General features: G+C 43.4%; 1 pseudogene; it reads right to left on the bottom strand.

Annotated features, from left to right (window-relative positions):
- Window positions 1–12,268: 12,268 nt before the first annotated feature.
- LOC117442883 (zinc finger protein 729-like) overlaps window positions 12,269–14,765 on the bottom strand; it is a 179,399-nt pseudogene continuing 176,902 nt past the window's right edge.

Here is a 14,765-nt window from a genome sequence, read left to right as displayed (position 1 = left end):
TTCCTCCACTGGCACTCAACATCTGTGGAGCTGACCACATGGCACATATTGCCAATGCTGCAGCGTGGCTGCATTTGTACATCCCCCGTGCACAATCACAGACAGCGCTCTGCATCGCGCCATCGTCTCCCATGCAGATCTGTACGAATAAAGTGAGTACCATTTGTTAGCATGCTATAATAGATTGAATGAGCAATAATACAAGGATGGTCCGGATCTGGGGGTGGGAGGGGTTATTTTTCCATAGTTTTGTCCTCTTGTCTGATTGTTGTTGTTTGTTTTTTCTGTACTGGTTGTGATTGCACATTGTATTTTTCTAAATGTGTATGAATACATTTTTGAAAAACATTTGATCAACAAAAAAAAGGATTTGGTCAGGATCTAGACTCAGTGTGTAGTTTATTAATTAAATCAACGCTCTCTACATTAGGAAAACACATACCAGTGTACCCGAGGGAGTCACACACAGCTGTGCCTAGATAACCAAACAAATTGACAAGATAACCAAAACCCTTGAATCTACACACAGCAAATAAACTCAAATGACACAACGAGATGTAAAAGGAAATCACACATACAGTATAGTCAATATGAAACTGGCCGCTTCAATCTGAAGAGCAACTAAAACAAAACACGGGAGTCTGTGCATCTGATCATCAGATCAAGGGGGGTGCTGGGGAACTCCAGTTCGAAACCCGCTCCTGCCGCCACTGCGTCAGGCCGTTGTGTCCTTGGGCAAGACACTTCACCCGGATTTGCTCCTGTGGGTATTGTCCAAAGTACATGTATGATACCAATGTGTACTTGTAAAAGCGCCTCGATGACCACGAGGCGTGAAGATGGACGGTGTGGCGCAGTGCGCTGTGCAATGATCATCAGATCAAGGGGTGAAACCCGCCGCTGCTGCGTCTGTAAAGCCGCTGTGTCCTTGGGCGAGACACTTCACCTGAACTTGCTCCTGTGGGTATTGTCCACAGTGACCATTGCATGTATAAAAATTAGGGCTGTCAAGTTAACGCGTTAATAACGCGTTAATGCAAAAAAAAATTAACGCCACTAATTATTTTAACGCGATTAAAGCATGTGTATTTTTTTTAGCTCTCAACGTGCCCAGACTTGTAGTAATGTTCACCTCGTTGTATACTTTTATTCTCATTCTGAAAGAAACAGGTGAAATTTGCTAACGTAACGGCCGTCTTTGTGATGGTGACACTTATTGTGCGAGACCAGAGACCTGTAGTTCACTGAGCGGTTTCACACAAAAAAATGTGTAACTGCACAGTTTTACGACACATTTTTATTTTTTTGACTTGCAAAATATTCTTTTAAATTGACAAACATCATATGTGTCATTCGTGGCACAATTCAAACGGGATCAAAAGATAACTTTTCTCTCTCCATTGACTTCAATGTATAATTTTCCGCTTCCGGGGTCCCATGGAGGCTCCCGGAAGGGGAGGGACTTCGCCTCTCTATAGACCGGAGACTATTCTTTTACAGTTTGAATTTCACAATAAAGTTAGTAATATTTTGTTTTCACAGTATTGTTTTTTATTAACTATAGACCGCTGGGTCATGTTAAGACCATCTTTTCTGTGTCGCTGTGGGGTTTTTCCATCGCTTTTGTGTTACAAATATCAAAACAATAGCTAAATGTATCCGTCGTAAACTAAACCAGAAACAGCAGTATATTTTATTTTGTTAACACAGTAAACTTGACAGCTTTTTAACCCAAACCACCTACTGGTTAAAGCACGTTATTACACGTTTAGAGTAATGCAATGCAGGTAGATTGTGTTGCTTTATAATGACTGTTTAAAATGCCTTTTTCTTAATGTCTTTTATTATTATTAACTACTTGTACAATATTGCCAGGTCTCCCTGTTTGAACTGGTCCCGTTTTTCCCCGCATCGTGATAACTCTCACCTCAATGACAGAGAACCAGCAGAAAGAAAACAGAAATATATTGAGGTGACTTAATAACCATCATGTAATCAAGGGGCGTCTGAAAGACACATTCACTCATTGATTATATATATGTAGTTATAAAACGGACAAGTCAAATCAAGCAATCTGATTGGTTCTTAGCCGTGATATACTGAGCGTATATCACGTCTTGGCGAACACCAGGGCTCCCTGTTTGAACTGGTCCCGTTTCTCCCCGCATCGTGATAACTCTCACCTCAATGACAGAGAATCAGCAGAAAGAAAACAGAAATATATTGAGGTGACTTAATAACCATCATGTGATCAAGGGGCGTCTGAAAGACACATTCACTCATTGATTATATATATGTAGATATACCAGTTTTAGTTTCAGATTTTCACAATAAACGTATTTAAAGTATTTTTTTTTCATATTGCCACACTTGGTAACCGTTTTATAAAAGCAATAGCTCACTTCGCGTCGGGCCGAACCACGCCCCTTAGCTGTGATATAATGAGCATATACCACGGCCTGTCGTGAGCTATTGCTTAAATATACCAGTTTTAGTTTCACATGATGTGTAACTCTTCTCTCATCTTATTAAACATATGCATTCCTTTGTTAGTATATACGTGCTTTGTTCGTAGTTCTATGGCTGGAGGTGGAGTCCAGAGAGATGAGTTTCAGTCTGGAAGGTGTGTGAGCTTTCTGCTGTCCTGATGTCAATGGGAGCTCGTTCCACCATCTTGGAGCCAGGATAGCAAACCCACGTGTTTCTGCTGATGGGAACTTGGCCCCCCTCGCGGTGCGGGTGCAGCCAAACGGTTCATTGTCAGGCTTTAGCTGTTGCTGTTACCTGAAAGGTATAAACCACATTCAAAGAGAGAAGAGGTCGTTTCCTTCCATCAGAAACTTTTAACCAGTTTCTAAGTATCGTTTGTTTCATTTCCAGCTCGTCCCGTCTTTGTTTACAACACAGACTGCTAGCTCTGAAGCTAACCAGGGTTGCTAGCTGTGGGTACCTGGCTGGAGTGAGATTTTGATATTTAATTACACATATGCGCACTAAATGACTGCTATGGTGTCAGCAGCGGGACCTTAGCATATATATATACAATATATACAAATACACAATATTGGACACAGACTATAAGGGCTCTCAGTTTCATTCACTAATGAAAGCCAAGCACATGTTTGTCTCCACTGTTTCATTGTGTGCAGAGGCCTGTCGCGATAAGCTAACAGTTGACTTATCGCTCCAATACACACCTCAAGGCTTTATATTGCAGTCTATCAGTTTGTAAGTGATGTTTTGCTGCTGCTCCAAACACTATGCAACCACCGTCTGTTGTGGACCTCATCATGGATCTGTACATGTCTACTAATGCTTGTTTGTCTGCGCCCCAGCTGCATCCAGCTACAGCTCGCAATACATTTAATACTTTTAGCATTGTGTTTCCACTTGATTAATATGCATGTCCCATGTGTGCTTGCTATCAGACCACAGTCCTAGGTATTTGAACTCATTCAGCTTTGTCATTGGACGATCATAGAGTGTTAGCTATTGGCCATCAGTCTTGCGTTTGTTTGTAAATACCATGTAGCATGACTTGCTCTCTGACATTTTGAATCCAGTTATATGACCACCTCTCCACTTCTTTAGTCGCTCCAGCTTCTCCATTACGTATGGGGCACGTCTTCCCCTCATCCACAGAGCCCCATCCTCTGCGTGTAGAGCCCATTGGATGCATGAGTCTCAGCATGTCAACATGTCGTTAATCATGATGTTAAAGGGAAATGGAAACACTTTTCAAACTGCTTTCCATGCGACAATATTACCATTAGGAAATGTATTTATCTAGTCTATTTCCAATGTAAACGATCGAGATACGCGAATTTACTTTTTGAAATACGTGCCTAATGACCATGGGCGCTTCCATTGCTCCGGGACTTTTCCAGTGACGTCACTGGCTGGCTTCCTGGGCCAAAGCTCAATAACAAACAACATGGCGTGCAATGCACCAGTAGTTTACATTACAAGAAAACGGTCGTTGTCAGGAGTTTATTGTATTGCCCCAGGCTGCACAAATGGATTTTATACAAAGAAGGAATGTAACTGTTTTACCTGATGCTATTGCTGATGTGATTATGCTTCTTGCCACTGCACAAATGGCCTTCTGTATTTATATTTGAATTGTATGTTTTTTTTGTTTAATGCCTTTGTTTTATGTTGAAACTTGTTGTGTGCCGTGTTGGTCAGGACTCCCTGGAAGAAGAGATCTTGTATCTCAATGGGACATTCCTGGATAAATAAAGGATAAATAAAAAAGGAAGAAGTACATTTCCATAGGCTGCCACTAAAGGATGAGAAGCTGCTCAAAGTCCAGTCTGGATGCCTGGTTCAATACAAAACATTGGATTTGAAGCCAGGATCTGTTCCCACAATATTCGATTTCTCAACGTATGCAGTCGGGAACACCGACCGTCCCAGCACGTCGGCCGCGCAAGACAATGACAGTGTCAACAAATGTGAAGTTCGAGCCACCAAACGAGTTGCTTCAGCTGCCGAGAGAGAGGTAAATATTGCAGCACTACCAGATTACTAGCTCACACATGTATTTACTGACACAGTGTGACCTTATTAATTAACGCAATCGCGTCCAAACTAAATGGTAGCTATTATTATGACGCACAATAGAGAATTGGGGGTGTTCTATAGCTCAACTAATTAAACTGGCATACACACGCTCATCTGTCGAAAACAGCCCTAAAAGGGCTAGTATTGCTATTGATGGATGGTATTGCAGGACCCAGAGCGCACGGAGCACAGAGCGGACAGCAGATAACGGAATTGCAGTTGTATTGCTTATAGATTATCAGAACATTTCAAAGGGGACACAGCCCCATTGGATATTAACCTATGGATTAACTACATCATCGTTTTTGTCGTTGTAATGCCATTGAAGACCAGTTTAGACCAGACAATGAGGAAGGTAAGCCGTTAGCCTGGCGTATGTTAGTACCTAGCGCCACTTGTTTTGATGTACGTTTTTGTGGATAACCTCGCGAGTTTGTATCTTCCAGTGTTGAGGTGGGCACCGTTAGATTCTGTGTCTCCTTGCGATCATAAACGATGTGTTGGATGTGCGGCTAGGATAAGTAATAAGGGAGCTATCGGTGCAGTAATAGGTTAGCATTTTCGCTCGGGGCTAATTCAGAGGCTCACTGTTAGCATTGTGTTTTTTTAATTTTTTTATTCCGGATCCTATGCCACTCTATTCGACCGAATCGGTTCATAAGCATAGGCCATGGGATGCCTGGTAACTGTAGATGCTTCCACATCAATGTCATCTCCCGACGAATAGTCAAATTCATCGTTCAAAACGTCGATCTCATTGCAAAATTCCTCCATCGCTGCCATATCTGCTACGTTGTGTTGACTTTCGGTGGAGGGAAAACACAGCCAGTGACGTCACCATTTGGGACTCCCCTAATGGCGGCGGCCTGGTCCCGGAATTCCCCACCCGGCCGGCGGATAATTAATTTTCTTTTGGCGAGTAATATCATATACAATAAATATTACGATCAATATCCATTGTAAAATGAATAAACTACCGGAATATTATAACTGTAATTGGTGTTTCCTTTCCCCTTTAATAATATTGGACTGACTGCACTCCCTCGGGGGATACCGTTTTCTATTTCTAAATAACTGGAAACATCTGCTCCAACCTTTCCTCTAAACGTCCCGTCTGTTCAAAAGGCCCTTACCCCATTGATCATTCTCCCTCCAATACCCATTCTCCTCCATGTGATCAGTAGCCCCTCCTCCATGTGATCAGTAGCCCCTCCTCCATGTGATCAGTAGCCCCTCCTCCGTGTGATCAGTAGCCCCTCCTCCATGTGGTCAGTAGCCCCTCCTCCATGTGATCAGTAGCCCCTCCTCCATGTGATCAGTAGCCCCTCCTCCATGTGATCAGTAGCCCCTCCTCCATGTGATCAGCAGCCCCTCCTCCATGTGATCAGTAGCCCCTCCTCCATGTGATCAGTAGCCCCTCCTCCACACAGAGTCATACGCCTCTCAATGTCAACGTACACTATTGCCACCATCTCTTTCCTTCTCAATGTTTCCCCACGTCATTACTCACTCTCACTAATTCCACATCCAGAGCTGACCTATCATCCTGTCTCTTCTCCTTCACCTTTTCACTCTCTGCTAGCATCTGCTGTGTTTGCTGCCTCTGGATATCACTGAGTAGTGCTGCGTACCTGGACTCACATTCAGGTTCAGGTCCGGACTCAAGTCCAGCGGTTCAGGTTCAGGTCCGGACTTATAAGTCCGGACCTGAACCCATGGCTTGTGTCAAGTTGTGTGAGTAACTAAAGTGAACTTATTGTGAGCTAATTATCAATTGAAAATTAACTCATAATCAACTCAAATTCAAACTCGTCAGGTTTATTGCGCTCCCTTCCAACTTGTGTCCACATTTCTCTACAAAGTACAAATGTAAAAAAACACTTTTTGCCACTTAGTCTACAAATGACTTATGACAGCAACTGCAGTGAACTACTACAAAGTTCAAACATTTATTTCATTTACCAAACTAAAGTAACCAAACAGTCCCTGAGCAGTCAGAGTGTACTGTACTGTCTGTACACCATGTATTTTCTACAACTCTACATGTGTACATTATACAGTACATACTACATACATAGTGATGTACATACAGACTGTTAGAAATTAAAATCAATGTTGATATGGCGTAATTTTTGAATTAAATACACTATTTAATTTAAATCAGTTTTATTCTGAAAAAACCGGAAGTTCACACTATTAATTTAATAATTTTATTCTGAAAATTATTCACTTCCGGTTAGCATTAGCATGTGGCGAAATGCTACGTTTTCAAACGGCGAATCGAAGGTGAAACGACATGTGATGTTGTACACTGAGCACACTGGGGTTAGCACTCATTTATTGACGCTGAATAACGTTCATCAGGGAATGTTTAAATAACCACAGACACCAGAATATACGTAAGTGCTAGTTTTTTTGCGAGTCCAAGTACCGGTCCCCGACGTTCCGGTTTTAACCGGACTTGAATCGAAACTTTTTACAAGTCCAGTACCGGTTCGGCTGGCCGGTACGCAGCACTATCACTGAGATGCTCCCCACTATGTACTGCTGCAAATGTCCTTCCTCACATACCTGCCTTCTCTTTATCCGTCACTGCCAGCCTCTCCCCATCAACCAAAGCTGGCATTCTAATGGATTCCTTTCCCCACTCATCTACTGAAACATGGACCAGACATCACCTGGTGTTACTCCTCTGCCAATGGTAGAACACAACTCTCTCCATGCTCTCTCTCAAGTGTCCTTCCTCACATACCTGCCTTCTATAGTATATGTTGCGTTATGTGGCTTGTGATGACCTCTGTGCTTCCCTCTGATGTTAGCAGGTGTACCGACTCCTCACACCATATCCTACATTCCCCCAATCAGCTTTAGCAAAGCACCGCCTGGTTATCTCACCTCCTTCCTGCATCTATACATTATTATTCACTTTAGGAAGCACTGGATAATGGTCACTTCCTCCAGTGTCCACTATAATACAGTCTATCCCATCAGGATAGACTGTACAAGGTCCTGTACACTTCGCATCCATCGACTGCACGACTTCAGGTCTGCGATGTGGACAGTACACCTCAAATACATCACTACACAACCTGGGTATTTGAAGATAAGGGGATGTTTATAATATGCTGCAAAACACAACAACTATGCAGGGTGACGAGTCCGTTTCAACAAGTCCTCCAACTCATACGACCAGTTATGCCGATTGTTCAGGCATCTGTGTGTAGAGGTGTGTGTGTGTGTGTGTGTGTGTGTGTGTGTGTGTGTGTGTGTGTGTGTGTGTGTGTGTGTGTGTGTGTGTGTGTGTGTGTGTGTGTGTGTGTGTGTGTGTGTGTGCGTGCGTGCGTGCGTGCGTGCGTGCGTGCGTGCGTGCGTGCGTGCGTGCGTGCGTGCGTGCGTGCGTGCGTGCGTGCGTGCGTGCGTGCGTGCGTGCGTGCGTGCGTGCGTGCGTGCGTGCGTGTGTGTGTGTGTGTGTGGCTGAAACACACCCGCTGCCTCCTGGTGCTGCAGAGAGGTCATGAAGCAGCTGGGCAGCAGATACTGTGAGAGTCACAGACATGAATACAGAGGTCAAGGCAGACTGGTGCACTCTCTCCTGATTGGCCGATCCGGTGGTTAAACAGAGAGCTCGACATCCCTGGCCGACATGTCCTTCAAATGAAGTCAGAGTTCCACATTTTAATTAATTCACTGCCTTTCCAGCTCCTCGTGCAGCTGACTGTTCCAGGTCTATCCAGGTTCATGGTGCGATGCATAAGCTTCACACCGAGAGACTGAACCTGGATCTTCCTTTACCTTCCGTTTGATATGGTTATGTTTTATTAACTACACCACTGGTTTTCAACCCGCCTAGTGGTGAAAGCACGTTATTGCAGGTTGTTGTTGAAGAAGTTTTATTTGATGAAAACATTTAAATATTAAGAGTAGCCTGCATACACAATAGAACATATCAAGAAGATACTGTAGTGATCTCTACAATGAAACAGTTGGTGCAGGACGTCCAAAGATATCAACAGGAGGAAGTGCAAAACAGACCAACTGGGCTTTATTTAAACATTAAAGATTACTTTAAGTTAAGGTCTTCTTGAATAAGAAAAACACGTTGGGGTTATCCACAGATAAATATGAAGTCTGACAAAGTACTTAACGTCCAATCTATTGCATAGTTTATTTTGGCACTTGACAATCACCTTCCCTGACTTTGAGTCAGGTGGAACTAAAGTCTGCTTTCAGGGTTGTTTATATTTCACATCGTTAATCAGAATCTGCAGAGGAACTAAAATACATGTAGTGCAGTAAAAACACCAGGTTAACCTCTGAATCGAAGTGGAGTAGAACAAAGTAGCATGCTGCTGTAACAGAAACATTTCCCAGCTTGGGATCAATAAAGTATCTTATCTTAAGATGATCGATGGATTCTGCCATATTTGCAACATGTGCTGTCCCATTCCAGTTTGGAAAGCCTGCCGTGGCTCCATTCCATTTCAAAGAGCTGTTGAGCTCAGCGTAACCTTGCCGCACTGCCACTCCAACATCCAATCACAGGGCTTGATGACTAATCACGGGGTTTGTAAAGCAAGGCGGATGTTGTAGTCCCAAACAATAGCTGGGGATTCTGGGTAGTGTAGTGCCTTCGGAAACTGTAGTGTCAAACCTCCTATTTGTTTCTCTGAATCGAAGGTTAAAAACACAAAAGCATTGCACACCATTTAAACCAATCCGTGTTGTGTAATGAACAAGGATACACTGATGTGTGTTAGTGCACGAGTAATGCAGATATCACTGTGTACTCATTTGACAGTGAGGGAATATATCCGGTCTTATTGTGAAAACTTCGAGACCGGAAAAACTGTTTTCACCCACGCTAACTTTACATGGAAGCTGCACACACGTTATCCTGGCGAGACCTCAGATCATCTTCGTGATATCTATCACACTGTAGATCCTACACATCCACTGGACGTGGATTCTAAGAGTACAATATACACTTCTCTCCAGAAATCTAATCAAAAAGCGTTTTAATGCCAAACTATTCCACAATGTAGGATTTTCCAGAGAGGGTTATTTGTGAATAAACAGGAGCATGTTGTTTCTCACACGACCACACTTTAAAACGTGGCTATGGGTCGTAATCTAAGGGGCTTAAACAATCGACCTCTTTGGTCGTGTTTTGTAGGAGGGCAGGCTGGTCTGTTTCTAAGGCCATTTTATTTGTGGTAGTCTGATCATTTCAACAAGAGACTAGAATCAAACTGAAAACATCGTAAATATGTTCCAGATACATGAAGCAGATAATGAACAGTGAAACTCGCTCATGGACTTTAAGGTGAAGACTTTAAGAAAAGGTTTTCCCACACTCTTTGTAGGAGCCATTTTATGGCTGTTGCTGGCGTCTCAGTTTACCTTATTTATATGAATAGTGCAATATCAGGGTCTATGCAGGAATCCTGAAGTCAGATTTAATACCTTTGAAGACCTTTAAGACCCTTTCCATACATTTTAAGACCTCATCGCAACTTCCAGTTCTAACCGGTTACATTGGCGACACACTTTACCTCACATGTACTATATTGATTAGCTAAACAGAGTGCAGACAGACTAGCCTCCTCTCCACATGAACTTCACCCTCTCTGTGAAGGTCAGGGTTAATGCAGCATGCTGCTTTGCTGCTTCTGTGCTCTTTCATTCCAGTAGAACTCCTCAGAAACCAGTAGAAACCAGTATTTGACCAATTAACAAAACAATTGACAAAACTTTGAACTATGAAATATATTAAACTTTGGTGAGCTTCAGCGGGGTAATGCCATATAGGAGCTCCCTCACAAACACCCAGGGGTTCAATTGGGCTGGGGCTGTCCGTGGCTAAGCCCGGCACAGAGGACGATGCTCTGACGTCATCACCCTCACACATTTGTCATATGTTTACAAAAAACGATATATATGTTAAGACTTTTCTCGTTCTTAATATAGACTATATTCAGGGTCGATATGTGTTGACCTTACTTTAAAATAGCAGATCTCTGAGACCGGATATAGTTTGGCTTAGACCCCGGCCCCACGAGGACGCATACAGTAAAACGCAAAAAAGTCTTCCGTTCACACGCATTCGATTCATTAACGCGTCCGTTCACACTAGACCGCTGGAAATGCTGGAAACGATGTAGTACATATGCCAGGCCTGTAAGTGGCGCTGCTGCCGCCACAAAATACACCAAAAGCAGCGAAGAAGACCCCGGAGCATGGTATACCCCCCCCCCCCCACCGAGCGGAGCAAGGCAACGAAACTTAAAATAAGAAGCAGCATTTTATGGCACGCTATGCATGGGGCCACCTTGACCTCATTCACACCAACGCAACTCCGGTTCAAGCTCCGTGCTAGAGCTTTTCAGGTTCAGAACCAGTTCTTCGGTTTAGCTCTGGCTCTTTTCACACCGCCCAGAGTCCGACTGGTAATGCGTCGTTGCCTCATCGTTTGCGTCATGGCGTAACCGTTTGCGTGCCTGCTTGATAAAGCCAAACCGCGCGGATGAAATCAGTTGCATTCATTTCTTATGGCTCTATCTGCAGCTTTTCCAGAGTCATTTCTGTGGTTTAGTTATATTCTTATAAAAAGTGTACCCGTGTCAATAAAGGTTTTTTTGAAACACAACTGCTTCCGAGGTCGGTCTTATTTCTTAAGGTGGACTGAACCATGTGTGGAGTAACTTTGTATCTTTCATTTAAATGAACTGTAACCTTCACCCAGGTATGTAACAGCTGTTCTCAAATGAACACGTGAATTAAAGTTTAATATTTATAGTTTTATAGATTTATAATGAGGTGATCAACGTGAATGCTCAGGTTCCACCTTAACACGCAGACACGTTGCTTCACCATGAGCAGAAACCTTTATATATACAGTCTATGGCAGAAACACTAAAACTCTTGTTAAGTTTCTCCATCGTTGTGTACAAACTGGATAAAACGCGGGCTTGTTGTTGTTGTTCAGGAGTTGATCTGCCCCTGCCCCCGCCTCGACGTAAGCGTGACGTATGCGGTGCTTTTGCTCTGGCCGGACAATTTTTTGGTGCTTGAAACGAACCGGATTCCGGAGCTAAGAGGCTGCTCCGCTGCGGTGTGAAGAGGAAAACCCGGTGCTTTTCAAGCTCCAGCTCCGAACCGGCCCTGAAACACCGTTGGTGTGAATGAGGTATCAGAGCCTCTCAGCCTGATACCTTGAGGGGGTTTCCCCACATGTCGTTGCAGTAAATGAAAGGGTGTTTCATGTTGTCGTTGCTGTGGACCTTCTTAATACCTTGGAAAATGCCGTTTAATATTTTTTAATAGTCTTAATTTTCGCTAAATTGATTGATCAACTTTTAATACTTTTTAAGACTTTTTAAGACCCCTGAATGTTATTTTGAACACTTGGTGGTGGGGTGTATAAAAAGGGGTCATAGGTGAGAGGAAGTGGACACAGGAGGAAGAGCATACCGATTCTACCAGACGGCCAGCCCAGACGATGCTCATACTACAACTATTGACACAGTGTACTTAAACCTTGGTATGTAAAGCAATGAAACAGCGCGCTGTCGCCAGACGGACAGAAAACGAAACTCAAAGGAACAGTGAACATTATGCCTGTCAATTCTGACGTTACGTCAACAGATGGCGCTGTTGGGATGCGATCTGTAATGGAAAAAAGGATTACCCAACACAAGGCCAATAGATGGGAATTGTTTATTGTAAATTGTGAAAAAAACTAAATATGCTTAATTGCGGCTCCTACACTCTGAAACCCACTATGGTTTTTCTCCCGAGTGAACACGAAGATGTGATTTGAGAGCACCTAATGTAATGAACGTTTTCCCACACTCTTCACACCAGTACGGTTTTTCTCCCGTGTGAATACGGTGATGTGATTCTAGAGCACCTGATGTAGTGAACGTTTTCCCACACTCTTCACACCAGTAAGGTTTTTCTCCAGTGTGAATACGGTGATGTATTTTGAGAGCACCTGATGTAGTGAAAGTTGTCCCACACTCTTCACAGCTGTAAGGTTTTTCTCCAGTGTGAATACGTTGATGTGATTTGAGAGCATCTGATCTAGTGAAAGTTTTCCCACACTCTTCACAGCTGTAAGGTTTTTCTCCAGTGTGAATAAGTTGATGTGATTTGAGATGACCTGAATTCGTGAAAGTTGTCCCACACTCTTCACAGCTGTAAGGTTTTTCTCCTGTGTGAATACGTTGATGTGTTTTGAGAGCATCTGATCTAGTGAAAGTTGTCCCACACTCTTCACAGCTGTACGGTTTTTCTCCTGTGTGAATAAGCAGGTGGCTCTTTAAATGTCCAGATGCTGTAAAGGATTTGTCACATTGCTGACAGCTGTGACGTCTCTCTCTTCCTTTCGGTTTCTAGAACAGACAGACAGAGAAAGAGAGAAAGTCAATCTAAAAAGCATAAATACACAAGTTAACAATAAAAACTCACTTAATATAAACCTTGAGTTAACAAAATACTTCTTATCAACTGTTTGTCTTTATTATATTTGATACAGTGATACAGCAATATTCTAACCAAAGTATATACCAGAGGTGGGGGACTCGAGTCACATGACTTGACTCGAGTCACATGACTTGACTCGAGTCACATGACTTGACTTGCCTATTTTTTGACTTGAGACTTGCTTGACTAACATTGATAAAAGACTCGACTTGACTTTGACTTGGTATTCATGACCTGAGACTTAGGCTTGAGACAGATGACTCGAAAGGACTTTACTTTTTAAAATAGAATATTTGCATTTGTATTGTACGAAGCCCCTAGAGGGCAATGAAAAAAAAAAAAGAGAGAGCAAGTCTCTCGTTCGCAGGAGAAAGTAGGAAGTGGAGCGCCCAGGAGACAGCCGTTTCATTGCAGACTGTTATGTTTATGTGGGGAAATACATACATTATTTGAGATATATTTCAAACTCGCACTTCATTTTAGGGACATTTCGGCCAGGGGTGTAGAGTTATTTGTTCAAGCACCGGATCGGCAAAACAGGAGAGTCTGTGAACCAGTCTGCCTTGACCTATGTATTCATGTCTGACTCTCACAGTATCTGCTGCTTCATAGAAGAAACCCTCCTTCACTACATGAAATCTCTCTCCACACACACACACACACACACACACACACACACACACACACACACACACACACACACACACACACACACACACACACACACACACACACACACACACACACACACACACACACACACACACACACACACACACACACACACACACACACACACACACACACAGATCTCAGAGCCCCACTCTCCATTGTTGTTAATGTTGAAAATAAAACTCTAGTTTCATAACCACTGTCTTTTAACTGATTTAAACTGGGGTTATTCATCAGGATTTCGTAGGACTTGACTTGCTTGACTCTCACCCCAGTAACTTGAGACTTGCACATGTATGACTTACTCAAACCTCTGGTATACAGGAGACAGAGGGAGACAGCATCCTGTCACTGCGAGTCTCAGTATGCTCCGTTCCTCTTGGGTTTTGTTTTTTTGTCTAAACTTTGTTGTGTCTGTATGAAACGTCATTTTGAGAGACCATGCTTTTGGTCCTGTGGATTACATTGGCCTTCTGCAGACCATGTCTGGCCATTCAACTTTCCAAGACACACCTGAGTGACAGCACGAACAGGTATGGCGAGGAGCCCCGGCCTCTGCGCTGCTACAGCCGCGAGGCTATGCTAGGGCTACAATGCGATCGGCCTCCTACGAATACACCAAGCCATCTGTGCTCTTCGTTATTGGATGAAATCCATCGGGAGCCGCTTAGAAACTCCAGGAAAAAGAGACGAGGAAGGAGGGGAGGCGTTCAGAATACGGCGGAGATTCAGCCGGCCACCACTTCCATCCATCATTCTCACAAACCTGCGCTCATTGAGCAACAACGTGGACACACTAAGGACACACACAAGGTACTGTCATGAATTTCTCGAGGCCTCTTGATTATGTTTCGCGGAAAGTTGGCTCCAATCTACGATGCCTGAATCTCTCTCTGAAGTACCCGGACTCGCCCTTGTTCGAGCAGACAGGGATGCGAACTCGGGGAAAACCAGAGGAGGCGGTATTTGTGTGTATATTAATGATCTGTGGTGCCGATCATACTCAGTCAAATGTAAAACCTGCAATCCCAACGTAGAAATTC

Source organism: Pseudochaenichthys georgianus, unplaced genomic scaffold (assembly GCF_902827115.2).
Source record: "Pseudochaenichthys georgianus unplaced genomic scaffold, fPseGeo1.2 scaffold_493_arrow_ctg1, whole genome shotgun sequence".
Classification (NCBI taxonomy): Eukaryota; Metazoa; Chordata; class Actinopteri; order Perciformes; family Channichthyidae; genus Pseudochaenichthys; species Pseudochaenichthys georgianus.
This window is presented reverse-complemented; position numbering and strand designations above follow the sequence as displayed.